General features: G+C 42.6%; 1 pseudogene; it reads right to left on the bottom strand.

Moving 5' to 3' along the window:
* LOC135544545 (epidermal growth factor-like protein 7) overlaps window positions 1–14,880 on the bottom strand; it is a 31,215-nt pseudogene that overhangs the window by 5,876 nt on the left and 10,459 nt on the right.

Below are 14,880 nucleotides of genomic sequence, written 5' to 3'. Positions count from 1 at the left end.
GTCAGCCTGGATATGAACAGTTAAAGGATATAATAGGGCCATTAACCACAACACTGATGTTGCTGCTGCGACTGCCTGCTGGCCTTGCACTCGGTTGGCCAAGGAGAACACTTCTGTACTGAGACTGCACATATTCCCCCAACTAACTTCCCCTCACCCACGTCACTTTCACCAAGTACAGAGATCTGTCATATGTTTTTTTCCTGCTGTTTTTCTCACTTTGTGCTGATTAAGCAAAAGATCTCCCTAACCCCTGTTCATCCATCCACAAGCACACACACACACACACACACACACACACACACACACACACACACACGCGCGCACACGCGCACACGCCCTCCACCGTACATCCATCCTCAGCCACACTCAGGGGGGTGAACAGCCTGTCTAAGTTTAGCTGAGAAGAGCCATCTTGTGTGAATTTGGTCCTAACCACATTTTCCTTTCCTCTGGACACAAATACAGATGCACTGAAAGCGGTTAGGAGAAAGAGGTCATTGGTTTGGCAACGCTGCCACTTCTACTTTATGTACAGTACTACCAGTTTTTATGTCTTTAAGTGTGTTTAACACATGAAAGACAACCTTTCTTGTATATCTCCCCTCTATCTCGACCAGTGTTTCCCAACTTCTGTCCTCGAGTACCCCCAACAGCACACATTTTTATTGTTGTAGCCCCGGACAAAAACATCTGATTCATCTTGTCAAGGGCTTTATGATTAGTTGAATCAGGTGTGATTGTCGGGGCCACAACAAAAATATGTACTGTTGGTGGGGTCCTCAAGGACCGGAGTTGGGAAACACTGGTCTAGACAGAGGAAAAGGGGGGACATGATTAGTCTTTTGAGAGGTTATGAGTGTACGGTATGTTTACCATACTCCACAGAGGAGAGGAAAGGGAATTTCCTCATGTATTGTCCAGACACTTCTAGACAAGAGGTTATTTTAGCTCGTTGCTATGTTACGCCAAACAAAGCACATCTATAGCTAGGTTTCCATCCAATTGGCTACAGATTTTCATGCAAATGTTCTAAATCTGCATAAAGAAAATATGCACATTTTCCCAGCAGTAGTGTGTTTCCACCAAACTGATTTGTTGCGGATAGAAATCAGTGCGTGACGACGTAGTGTACACAAAATGCTTTTTCCACTCTACCAATAGTTTTGTCACAAAACCGTAGTGTTAAATTGCAAATGTGAAACTCTGGTCTTGGTACATGTGCTCTAGTCAACAGCTCTCAGATACAGTGCCAGTAGGCTACTCCACATGATGAGATTCTTGTGGATAATAGCGAGAATATTTTTTATTTGTCAAGCGTCGATCATCATGTGACCAGAATAAGAGCCTCAATATTTATTGGAAAGGAGCAACAAGCTCTTCACCTTGCACATTCACGACCCTGTGAAGTTCATAACTTATTTCATCTGTCGCCTAATAATCTGCATGCTTTCCCGAGTCGTAGTGGGAGGACCACACAGCATATCATCATGTTACTCCAAGTTTGCTTCAATATGATGGTTATTATATCAATATTTGCGCCTTAAAGGCGTTTTGTCGCCATTTCTCACATAGTACATTTTATTATGCGAGATCAAAAAAGTCTCACCATGTCGAACGAAACAAATGATCTGTCGGTATTTATAAAATTGTACCGAAACCTGTTTCCATCACAGTTGTTGTGATTTAATATTTTTAGGCGGTAAGACTTTACTGTGGAAGGAAACGTGGTTTATTTTTTGTCCGAGTGATATGCAGCAGAGAAAAGCTCGAGTGTGTGAAAGTGCGGGAGAGAAGCATGCTTTAATCAATACTAAACGAAAGTTCTGTAAACGTGGGACGTTTTCCTAAGCAAAGGATAAGGAAGATAAGTCTACATCAATCTATGTTGAAACAGCAGTTATCAGCATGGTTCATCTGGTCATACCATACTGTACATGAACACACTTGGTTGTTGTGCGCCTGTGGTCCACTTGCAGTTAGTACCAGTCGCAGTGCATTATTACTCACGGTACGAGTTGAGATTGGCATAGCGCGTACCAAAAGTAATAATGGACAGCGAGCCTGGCTATTGTCCTGTCTCCTCTTCACTCCCATTGGAAGCTCTGCTGGAACCCACACACACACACATAGCACATGATTGATTACTATGCCCGTGGATGAATAGTGAGAGGAGGTAGGTGTACCTGTATTACTGGAGGGGGGTCTGTAATCGTTTGCTGCTGCCTGGCCGGGGCGGGTGGGAGAGGCGGGAGGGGCAGGAGGTGTAGGAGGTGTAGGAGGAGGAGGAGGAAGGCTCTCACAGGAGTGTCTGTCTCTTGCCAGCCTGTAGCCCTCTCTACAAACACACCGGTAGCTGCCTGCCATGTTCACACACTTATGAGAACAGGGCTGCTGCTCACTGCACTCATCCACATCTGATTGAGAGAGGGAGGGAGAGTCACCGACGATGTTGTTTATTTAAGTGTGCTAGCATTAGTGTGTGAGTGTGTAGGTGTGTGTATGCGTGTACCTGTTTGGCAGTGTCGTCCTATCCAGCCCAGAGGACAGGCACAGTGGTTGGGTCTTAAACACGTTCCTCCGTTCATACAGGACTGGACACACACCGCTGGTTAGGACAGAGAGAAATAGCATAAGAAACAAACACACACACACACACGACATATGGGATGCTAGGAGAGCGTCAGCCGCCGTTACCTTGGTTACAGTTGTGTGAGTGGAGTTGTCGCCAGCCCGGGCAGCATTCTGGATAAGAGTGTGAGAGTGGCGGCGCTCTGGTCACCTGACGGTAGGCCACCCTGTACACTGTCCTGAAGAAAACACACAAAAGAGAGTGAGAGGTTAGACAGGGTCTGTGCTGCCGACAGAGTCAGTAAGGTGTGAATAATGATCCTGAGAAATTGAGACTGGTCTGTTACACTGTAGAGTAGCATTTAGTCAGATTCCCCTATCTGTCAACGTTGTGTGTGATGAGCTCCTAGAGTTTTCTCCATGTAAGCAGAGAAGAATGTACACTGCATGACCAAGAGTATGTGGACACCTGCTCGTCGAACATCTCATTCAAAAATTATGGACATTAATATGGGGTTGGTCCCCCCTTTGTTGCTATAACAGCCTCCACTCTTCTGGGAAGGCTTTCCAGTAGATGTTGGAACATGCTTCCATTCAGCCACAAGAGTAATAGTGAGGTCGGGCACTGATGTTGAGCAATTAGGCCTGGCTTGCAGTCGGCGTTCCAATTCATCCCAAAGGTGTTTGATGAGGTTGAGGTCAGGGCTCTGTGCAGGCCAGTCAAGTTCTTCCACATCGATCTCGTCAAACCATTTCTGTATGGACCTTGCTTTGTGCACAGGGACATTGTCATGCTGAAACAGGAAAGGGCATTCCCCAAATTGTTGCCACAAAGTTGCAAACACAGAATTGTCTAGAATGTCATTGTACGCTCTAGCGTTAAGATTTCCCTTCACTGGAACTAAGGGGCCTAGCCAGAACCATGAAAAACAGCCCCAGATCATTATTCCTTCTCCACCAAACTTTACAATTGGCACTATGCATTTGGGCAGGTAGCGTTCTTATGGCATCTGCCAAACACAGATTTGTCCATCGCACTGCCAGATGGTGAAGCATGATTCATCACTCCAGAGAACACGTTTCCACTGCTCCAGAGTCCAATGACGGTGAGCTTTACACCACTCCAGCCAATGCTTGGCATTGCGCATGGTGATCTTAGGCTTGTGTGCAGCTGCTCGGCCATAGAAGCCCATTTCATGAATCTCCCAACGAAGAGTTTGTGTGCTGATGTTGCTTCCAGAGGCAGTTTGGAACTCGGTAGTTAGTGTGGAAACCGAGGACAGACTATTTTTACACCCTACTCACTTCAGCTCTCGGCGGTCCCATTCTGTGAGCTAGTGTGGCCTACCACTTCGTGGCTGAGCCGTTGTTGCTCCTAGACGTTTCCACTTCACAATAACAGCGCTTACAGTTGATTGGGGCAGTTCGAGCTGGGCAGAAATTTGACTTGTTCGAAAGGTGGCGTCCCATGACGGTACTACGTTGAATGTCACTGAGCTCTTGTTTAAGGCCATTCTACTGCCAATGTTTGTCTATGGAGATTGCATGGCTGTGTGCTCGACTTTATACACCTGAAATAGCCGAATCCACTAAATTGAAGGGGTATACACATACTTTTGTATATACAGTGGGGCAAAAAAGTACTTAGTCAGCCACCAATTGTGCATGTTCTCCCACTTAAAAAGATGAGAGGCCTGTCATTTTCATCATAGGTACACTTCAACTATGACAGACATTGTAGGATTCTTAATGAATTTATTTGCAAATTATGGTGGAAAATAAGTATTTGGTTAATAACAAAAGTTTCTCAATACTTTGTTATATACCCTTTGTTGGCAATAACAGAGGTCAAACGTTTTCTGTAAGTCTTCACAAGGTTTTCACACACTTTTGCTGGTATTTTGGCCCATTCCTCCATACAGATCTCCTCTAGAGCAGTGATGTTTGGGGGCTGTTGCTGGGCAACACAGACTTTCAACTCCCTCCAAAGATTTTCTATGGGGTTGAGATCTGGAGACTGGCTCGGCCACTCCAGGGCCTTGAAATGCTTCTTACGAAGCCACTCCCTCGTTGCCCGGGCAGTGTGTTTGGGATCATTGTCATGCTGGAAGACCCAGCCACGTTTCATCTTCAATGCTCTTGCTGATGGAAGGAGGTTTTCACTCAAAATCTCACGATACATGGCCCCATTCATTCTTTCCTTTACACGGATCAGTCGTCCTGGTCCCTTTGCAGAAAAACAGCCCCAAAGCATGATGTTTCCACCCCCATGCTTCACAGTAGGTATGGTGTTCTTTGGATGCAACTCAGCATTCCTTGTCTTCCATTTGTCTTCCATTTCCTAATAATTGCTCCCACAGTGATTTCTTCAAACCAAGCTGCTTACCTATTGCAGATTCAGTCTTCCCAGCCTGGTGCAGGTCTACAATTTTGTTTCTGGTGTCCTTTGACAGCTCTTTGGTCTTGGCCATAGTGGAGTTTGGAGTGTGACTGTTTAGGTTGTGGACAGGTGTCTTTTATACAAGTTCAAACAGGTGCCAATAATACAGGTAATGAGTGGACGACAGAGGAGCCTCTTAAAGAAGAAGTTACAGGTCTGTGAGAGTCAGAAATCTTGCTTGTTTGTAGGTGACTAAATACTTATTTTCCACCATAATTTGCAAATAAATTCATTAAAAATCCTACAATGTGATTTTCTGCATTTTTTTTCTCATTTTGTCTGTCATAGTTGAAGTGTACCTATGATAAATTACAGGCCTCTCTCACCTTTTTAAGTGGGAGAACTTGCACAATTGGTGGCTGACTAAATACTTTTTTGCCCCACTGTATATACAAAAGTATGTGTATACCCCTTCAATTTAGTGGATTCGGCTATTTCAGGTGTATAAAGTCGAGCACACAGCCATTCAATCTCCATAGACAAACATTGGTGGCTGACTAAATACTTTTTTGCCCCACTGTATATTGTAGATGAGATATTGGGAATTCAGTGTAATATTAGGCTAGACCATGGACCACTGGTTACAAAGTGCTTGAGGGTGTGGTGGCGGGGGGAGAGAAGGGGTAACACCAAGCCAGTTCTGGGTTCAGCTGTTTCACTGAAATGTGCTGAAATGTTTCCTGGCATTGTTCTCAGTGTGCGGGCACATACATCAGAGAGGGAGAGAGGGGAGGAGGGGGAAAGAGGGAGGAAAGGAGAACAATTGCCTCACAAAAGATGACTCAAACACATTAATTCATAACAGCCTCATGGTGGGAAGGAAAGTTTATAATTATAGTTGTTGGCTATGAGAGGTCTGCTGCATTGCCCACCCACATCATGTGTAGTGCTTACTATAGAATGTTGTAGTATACTGTACAAGACTATACCACAGCAAATATTGCAGCATTGTCTGCAAAAAAACATATAGTAAATTCTTCAGTCCGCAAAAACACTATATTTTTAAACTTGAGAAAATACTACAGTATTTATTTGCATATACCCTGCCTATTCCCCTCCCCCAAATCAAAATTTGTGCCCCCCATAAGTGAGAAACCTATATGCCAAGTATAGACTATATTGTATTTCCTACAGTATATAGAAAAGAGCTGAACCTACCTATCTACTGGTAATGGAATAGTATTTCTCAAGTAGGTTTCTTGAAAGAGAAAGCCTCCACAATATTTCTATGTCAAATATAATAAAACAAAAAATTCTACAGTAAATACAGTAAATACTACAGTAACGCCTGAATAAACACTTCAGTAAATACTACATTATACTACAGTCTGCAAAAACACTACAGTAAATACTACAGTATACTACAATCCGCAAAAACACTATATTAGTTAATATAGTATATTCTACATTCTGACTTTACTACAGTATTCATACTATATTTAACTGTAAATACTACAGTATAATACTGTATACTACAGTAAATATGACATTATTCACCATAGTGTTTTTGCTGATTTTAGTACGCAAAAACACTACAGTGAATACTACAGTAAAGTACAACTCTACAGTGAATACTTTATTAAAGTCAGCAAAAACACTACAGTGAATACTTTAGTATTTATATCACAGTATAGTATTTTTTAATGTGGGCACATTACTGTGCAGGAAGAGAGAAAGACAGAGAGAGAGAACAAGGGAATGGGAGAGTGAGAAAGAGAGAGAAATGTAGGAGTGAAAGAAAGAAAGAAAGAGTGCGTACGTACGGAGGGAGAGGTTGCCCAAGATAAACACAGCAGTGGGCTCTGTGGGCTGGCTGGTCATTTCACATAGTTATACAAAGTGCTTGATATTTGGATTCCACCAAAATATGTGACGTGACCCACTTCTGTGTATGAGTATATGATATAAGAGAGTGATCACACATGAAACAATACTATATTAATATAATATATAATAATACTATAGTGTACTATGGTATAAATACTATACTATTCATTGGAGTGTATTTGAGGACTTTACTGCATTATTCACTGTAGTATTTTTGTGGACATTACTGTAGTATTTACAGTTTACTATAATATAAATATTGTAGTTAAAAATACATACAAAAACTATATAGAATAATTTTTGCGGACTGTAGTATTTACTAGTGTTTTTGCGGATATTACTGTAGTATTTACTGCAGTGTTTTTGTGGTGTGTAGTAGGGTTGCAAAGGGTCTGAAACTTTCCGGTAAAGTTATGGACGTTTTCCGGAAATTTTCCATGGGAAGTTAAGCGTGGGAATTTTGCTTAAATTCATTTTAAAAAGTCAGTTTATAACAGTGAACCTTTTTTTGTGGGATACACAAGGCAATTCTAGGTCTTGTGGCATATTTTGGTTCAACTATCCCTAATTCAATGGAATTGCAACCCTCTGCATGCACTGTGCATTCTTCCATCACATGTGCACTGCACTCTTCCAACACATGTACAGCTGATTCTCAAGATCTTGCACACTAATGAGATGCTATTGAGCCCACACTACTACACTATCTGAGCTAAGGACTTAATGCTTTGGATTAGAATACTGGGTGGGGTGAATGTATTTTATATGACATACATGATCTTTTGTTAACTAGTAAATAGTAGCCTACAGCAAAGTGTGTTTAAATCATTTCTAACATGTTAACAATTTCTGCTAGTTAGTTTATGCTACCATGTGGGTTTTAGCTTTCTTGAGCCTGCTAACTGAGGAGTGTTAATTCACTTGTTTCCATACATGTTTCATTTTAATACATTTATTTTATAAAGGAGTTGTTTAAATCTAACTGCTTAACCATTTATCTGTACATGGAAATGTATATATCTTTTTTTAACTCCTTTTGTCCCTAATCTTTACAGGAAAATGCCACGGCCACTATCTGGTGTGTGGAGACATTTCACTGCAGCTATTGTAGAAGGAAAAGCTGTGTACATTTGCAAATACTGTGCCAAATCATATGTGAAGAATGCAACAAAGATGCAGAATCATCTGGCCAGGTGCATAAAGTTCCCTCAGTGTTCACCATAAGCAACCTCTGACAAAAGTCCCTCTACTTCTATTCGAGGTGAAAATGATGAATCAGACACCGTTTCGATAGCAACAGCTCATGGTCCTCCTGGAATCAGAAGTTTATTTGACTCAATGGAGGAACGTAGTCATAGAAATGCTGATGAATGTCTCGAGCTGTGTATGCAACTGGTTCACCTCTGATGCTCACAGGCAATGTATATTGGAAGAGATATCTGAATGTTCTTCGCCCAGCATGCACCCCTCCAACCAGACATGACATTTATCTACTCATTTGCTGGATGCAAAGTTCAACAGAGTGCAAAGTAAGGTCAAGCAAGTCATAGAGAAAGCAGACTGTATTGCAATCATCTCTGATGGGTGGTCGAAATGTTCGTAGGCAAGGAATAATTAACTACATCATCTCCAGCCCTCAACGAGTATTCTACAAGAGCACAGACACAAGGGACAGACACACCTACATTGCAGATGAGCTGAAGGCATTGCAGATGAGCTACATTGCATAAACTCTACATTGCAGATGAGCTGAAGGCATTCATCAATGACCTTGGACCACAGAAGGTATTTGCACTGTTGACAGACAATGCTGCGAACATGAAGGCTGCTTGGTCTAAAGTGGAGGAGTCCTACCCTCACATCACACCCATTGGCTGTGCTGCTCATGCATTGAATCTACTCCTCAAGGACACCGTGGCACTGAAAACAATGGATACACTCTTCAAGAAAGCCAAGGAAATGGTTAGGTATGTGAAGGGTCATCAAGTTATAGCAGCAATCTACCTCACCAAGCAAAGTGAGAAGAATAGTAGCATCATATTGAAGCTGCCACGCAACACCAATTGGGGTGGTGTTGTCATCATGTTTGACAGTCTCCTGGAGGGGAAGAAGTCTCTGCAAGAAATGGCCATATGACAGTCTGCCGATATGGACAGCCCCATCAAGAGGATCCTCCTGGATGATGTATTTTGGGAGAGAGTGGTAAAGCAGCCTGAAACTCCTGAAACTTATAGCAGTTGCCATGGCACGGATTGAGGGAGACAATGCCATCCTGTCTGATGTTCAGACTCTGCTTACAGATGTAAGAGAAGAAATCCGTACTGCCCTGCCCACTTCACTGTTGCTCCAAGCAGAGGAAACTGCAGTTCTGAAATATATCAGAAAGTGTGAAGACTACTGCCTGAAGCCCATACACGCCGCAAGTATGCTCGCAAGAGCATCCTGTCTGGTGCTGAGATCCACAAGGCCAATGGTGTCATCACTACCGTGTCTCACAGCCTTGGCCTGGATGAGGGCAAGGTTCTTGGCAGTCTTGCAAAGTACACTTCCAAGCGAGGGCTTTGGGATGGAGAGGCAATATGGCAGTCGTGCATATTTCATCAGCCACCTGGTGGAAAGGACTTTGTGGATCTGAGGCTCTTTCCCCTGTTGCCTCCATCATCCTCCAAATCCCACCAACATCAGCCGCCTCAGAGCGCAACTGGTCCTTGTTTGGGAAAACACACACAAAAGCACGCAACAGGCTGACCAATACAAGGGTTGAAATATTGGTGATCATCCGGGAAAATTTGAGGCTTTTTGAGCCTGACAACGAGCCATCCTCAACAAGGTTGGAAAGTGACAGTGAAGATGAGGCCTCAGCGTCTGATGTTCAAGAGGTGGACATTGAGGAGGTCCAGGGAGAAAACATGGAAGCCTGAGAGGAAGACAACCAAAGCTTTAGTTTCTAGACTATAATTTTACAGATGTATGTTGAAAATGTTTTGGGGAGATGGATCATTGGGGATCATTCAATATTCCCTTTCTTTTGTTGTTCAGTGAAATCATGCCATGTGAAGAGTCAACTAATTTATAAAGTTTTTTAAAACTATTTAGTTATGAATTTATTTCTATTGGAAGGATATAATAATTTGTAAGTATGTCTACTTATGATAAGGTAAAAGGTTTATGTTTCTGTCTCCATGTGATATGGTAAATATATCCAATGCAAAAAAAACATCTACATTTAAATGTTATTAATATACATTTGCATATATTTCCATTAATTCCCATATATTCCCGTTAATTCTCTCAGAAAGTTTCCACCTCTGAATATTCCCCAAAATGTGCAACCCTAGTCTGTAGTATACCGTAGTATAATGTTTCTTATAAAAAGAAGTGATGCAGTCAGTCTCTCCTCAACTCTTAGCCAAGAGAGACTGGCATGCATAGTATTTATATCAGCCCTCTGATTACAATGAAGAGCAAGATGTGCCGCTCTGTTCTGGGCCAGCTGCAGGTTAACTAGGTCTTTCATTGCAGCTCTCAACCACACAGCTGGACAGTAATCAAGAGAAGACTAGAGCCTACAGGACTTGCTTTTTGGAGTGTGGTGTCAAAAAAGCAGAGTATTTCTTTATTATGGACAGACCTCTCCCCATCTTTACTACCATTGGTATCTATATGTTTTGACCATGACAGTTTACAATCTAAGGAAACACCAAGTAATTTAGTATCCTCAACTTATTCAACAGCCACACCATTCATTACCATATTCAGCTGAGGTCTAGAACTTAGGGAAGTCTTTGTACCAAATACAATGCTCTTAGTTTTAGAGATATTCAGGACCAGTTTATTACTGGCCACCCATTCCAAAACAACTATAACTCTTTGTTAAGGGTTTCAGTGACTTCATTAGCTGTGGTGATGTGTATATGGTTGAATCATCCGCATACATGGACACACATGCTTTGTTTAATGCCAACGGCAGGTCATTGGTAAAAATAGAAAATAGAGTGCGTAGAGAGCTGCCCTGTGGTACACCACACTTTACATGTTTGACATTAGAGAAGCTTCCATTAAAGATAACCCTTTGAGTTCTCTTCGATAGATTGCTCTGAATCCACAATATGACAGAGGTTGAAAAGCCATAACGCAAACGTTTTTTCAACAACAGGTTATAGTCAATAATAACAAAGGCTGCACTGAAATCTAAAAGTACAGCTCCAACAATCTTTTTATTATCAACCAACCATATTGTCAACCAACCACACTTTCAACCAACCATCAGTCATTTGTGTCAGTGCAGTATGTGTTGAGTGCCCTTCTCTATGAGCAAGCTTAAAGTCGGTTGTTAATTTATTTATAGAGAAATAGCATTGTATTTGGTCAATCACCATTTTCCCAACAGTTTGCTAAGAGCTGGCGACAAGCTTATAGGTCTGCTGTTAGAACCAGTAAAGGCTGCTTTACCACTCTTGGGTAGCGGAATTACTTTGGCTTCCCTGCAGGCCTGAGGACAAAGACTTTCCTCTAGGCTCAGATTAAAGATATGACAGATAGGAGTGGCTATAGAGTCAGCTACCATGTTTGCAGTGACAGCGATAGTAACAGTGATCGTGATCATGACAGTCATGGCTATGTCTCTTACTTGTAGGTGCTGCAGAAGCGGTGCCCCTGACACAGGGTGATGTAGGGCTTGTGAACGGGCTGGATGAACGACTCTGTCATCTTGACTACACTGCTGTGACGGACATCTCTGCCACACACTCTCCTCCTTAAATCGCACACACACGTAAGAACACATAGGTGAGACCACACACACTGGAGAGGTATTCTTTGGGACATATGAAGACTGTCTCTGTTGTTAAATCAGTCTGTCACTGTATCAGTTTAACAGCTAGCTACACACCAAGTCATGAAATTCATCATAATCATAATTATTTGACATCAAATGAACCATTTACATCATGTTGGCAGTTAAATTACTGACAGGAATCTTCATGGTTTAAATGGGAAATTACACCACTTATACTATTACCTCTGAAGCATTCACCTATAGATTGTGCTGCATCAGGGGACAGTTTAATTAAGACTGAGTTTCAACCTTACTATATGGTATCTGAACCAGTCTGTGGTCTCTTAACCAGTCTGGAAACTAAACAGTCCATCAAGCATTTTAACTCTCAATTGAGGACGTGACCTTGAGGTCTCTATTAGTCAGTGGAGGTTAGCTGACATGTAATTGATGCTGATTGGCCGATATAATCGCCACTGAAGGTGTCAGAGTTGAGAGTCACCTCTAACCTTTCATCGCCCTTTGACCTCTCGTGAGGGCTCTATTCTGTTTTGGTCTCTATACAGATCAACTGAGACCTCAAAAATAGAACCTGCATCTCCTCAGAGTTGACCTAAGTCTAATAATCTAAGAACTGTTATCTGGCCAACCAGTACACATTTACTCAGGGTGAGAATGTCAAGAGAAGCAAATAACCTTAAATATAATAATATTAGCTCCCAATTAAGTAAGTGGTTAGTCTGTAACTGAAGCTAGCCACCCATGTAGCCGAGCCATCCCAAGGACCAAGGCTGACCGACCAATGAGTGCCAGCCAATAACAAGCACAAGAAGTGGAATGAGGGAGCGGTTACCCGTGATGACCGTGGAACTGTGGAGTGGCCGCGACATGGAGGAGGAAGAGAGAGGAAGAGAGGAGGAGTGTTTGGTACATGTCTCCCCTTTTTTCCCACGTTCCCTCACTCTCTCTCTCTCTCTCTCTCTCTGTCAGTCTGATGGGAGAAGAAGGGAGGATGGGGAGATGGGGAGAAGGATGGGGAGAATGGCTGTGGTAGGGCTTCCTCTCTCTCTGATGTTACAGCTCTTTGTGTTGATCTCCAGGAGGATGATGCCAGCTACCTGTAGCAACACAGAGAGAGAGACAAACACAGAGGTTAGGTGTTAGAAAGAGAAGAGTAACTGCTCACTTTTTTTCATGCATTTCCACTTTATGTTTCCGCTCCACTTGTGATGCACAGAAGACTAGTTTGAACCCCAGTTGGTCATAGTAACATTTTGCACATTTGAAAGAAACCATGTTAGAAATAAATTCAGAGACACGACCAGCTTACTTCTCCACTCTCATATCTCATGTGGAAGACTTCCGTGTTACCCCCACAGACATACGCAAACACACACTTACGGAAAAACCACATGATTTCACATGTGGTAAAAATCACAATGTTTCATGTGAAATGAGCACAAGTGAAGTGCTCCAAAAACACGATTTCACGTGATCACGTTTTCACGTGTAGTTCCACGTTACCACGTTTCTTCACACGTCACGTTATCACATTAACTTCACATAAGATCGCGTGATCACATGAAAGCGTGTTTTTGGAACACTCCGCGTGTGATCACATGTGAAATTCATGGCAATCCATCTCCTAAAAACACTCCTAAGTTCAGTTCCCACACCATTCCAAGCAAACATACTGTACCTCTATAGCAGCATATGGGCCACTTGAGATCACCAATGAACACTGTCATGCTGTTTAGCTGTGTCGTGTCAGCGAGAACACTAAAGCCACCCTCCTCCTTCTCCCCTCTCACTCTTCCAAATCTCAAGAGCTTTACCCCGAGCTACCCTGAGTTAGAAAGCATTAGAGACCATTAGATGAAGTGCTGCAGTCAAACATCCGGATAGAGGACATTAAACAGTCTCAAAGTCCAGATTTCAACCCTCCTACACAGCTTAGTCATAAACAATTAGCTTTAAAGGGCAGGTAGGGTTGAGCACGTTAAGAAGTTACAGACTTACTGCTTGACTTTGCACCTCAAATAAAGTTCTGGAGTGACAGTGTAACGTGGACAGAACGTGGACAATTTAAAACTCTACGTTAAAACAGCTGATACACATACTGTTGTAATACTGTGCAAAGTTTAAATCTGCAGTGAAGGGTATGGCTCTGTTACTACATTATAACGTTGTAATGGAATGGGGTTGTACAAGCACACACACAAACACACACGCACACGCAGAGAAAGAAAGAGAGAGAGAAAGTCAGAGACTCAGAGGAACAGTACTATCAAAAATGTGGCCGTGATTAACATAGCAGCACTGAAATTCACTTCACTTGACTTCAAATGACTCGTTCAACATTCACAACAGGTCATATTTTCACTGTATTCATAACATGTAGCTATGTATGTTCTCTTCTGTTTGTTACGTGACTCTAGTCTCCCTACCGCAGCTATTTGTATGAACGACAGAGCCCCTCATCTTGAAAAGCTTAACGTAATCAACCCAGTTATTGACGTATAACGACCCCCCCCCCTGAGCTTTGGTTAAAATAGATTTGAGTGTGCTTCCTTGATGGTTTGTTTTTAAACATGGCGGTCGTAAAAGTGAAGGAGTTCAGATGATAGGTAGCAGTATGGGGTACAATAACCAGATTTAGCACTATGGTTACTATACCCCCTCCACTCAGAATACAGTTCACGACTAACTGTAAAGATGCTATGAGCCATGTTTGTGCGTTATGCACTGCGTCTGAGCTAGATTGTTTGTCGGATGCTCAAGGCGGTAGGTTGTGTGTATGTGTGTGTGTGTGTGTGTGTGTGTGTGTGTGCGTGTGCGTCTTTGTCTGTGTCTGTGTATAAACATTGACCTTTCTCTCTGCTGGGTTAATGTTAATGTTCCCTGCTAACCCCCATTATGTAGACTGGCGCTGGACCCCTACGGTCGCAGAATGATGAGGACCGTTAATTAGAGGACCGTTTATCAGTCACGCCACACCACAGCCAGGGCCACAGGGAGAGAGGTGGCATCATGGGTAGTGGCATCATGGGTGCCATGGGTGCATTAACCCCCACATTACCCAGTACATTTTTATAGCTCTGTTATATTGTCTATTGACCCACACCCTCACCAAGGCAACATGCACACACATACAAACATCAGCACGAACCAACCCACACACATACACAAACACATACATCCTGTGTGAGGCATGTTCTGAGTCGTCTCTCAGAACATAAAGTGAAGATAGATCTCCCTCCAGCTC

The sequence above is a fragment of the Oncorhynchus masou genome, chromosome 8 (genome assembly GCF_036934945.1).
Source record: "Oncorhynchus masou masou isolate Uvic2021 chromosome 8, UVic_Omas_1.1, whole genome shotgun sequence".
In the NCBI taxonomy this organism is placed as follows: domain Eukaryota; kingdom Metazoa; phylum Chordata; class Actinopteri; order Salmoniformes; family Salmonidae; genus Oncorhynchus; species Oncorhynchus masou.
The sequence above is the reverse complement of the archived record's forward strand: the minus strand, read 5'-3'. Positions and strand labels throughout refer to the sequence as shown.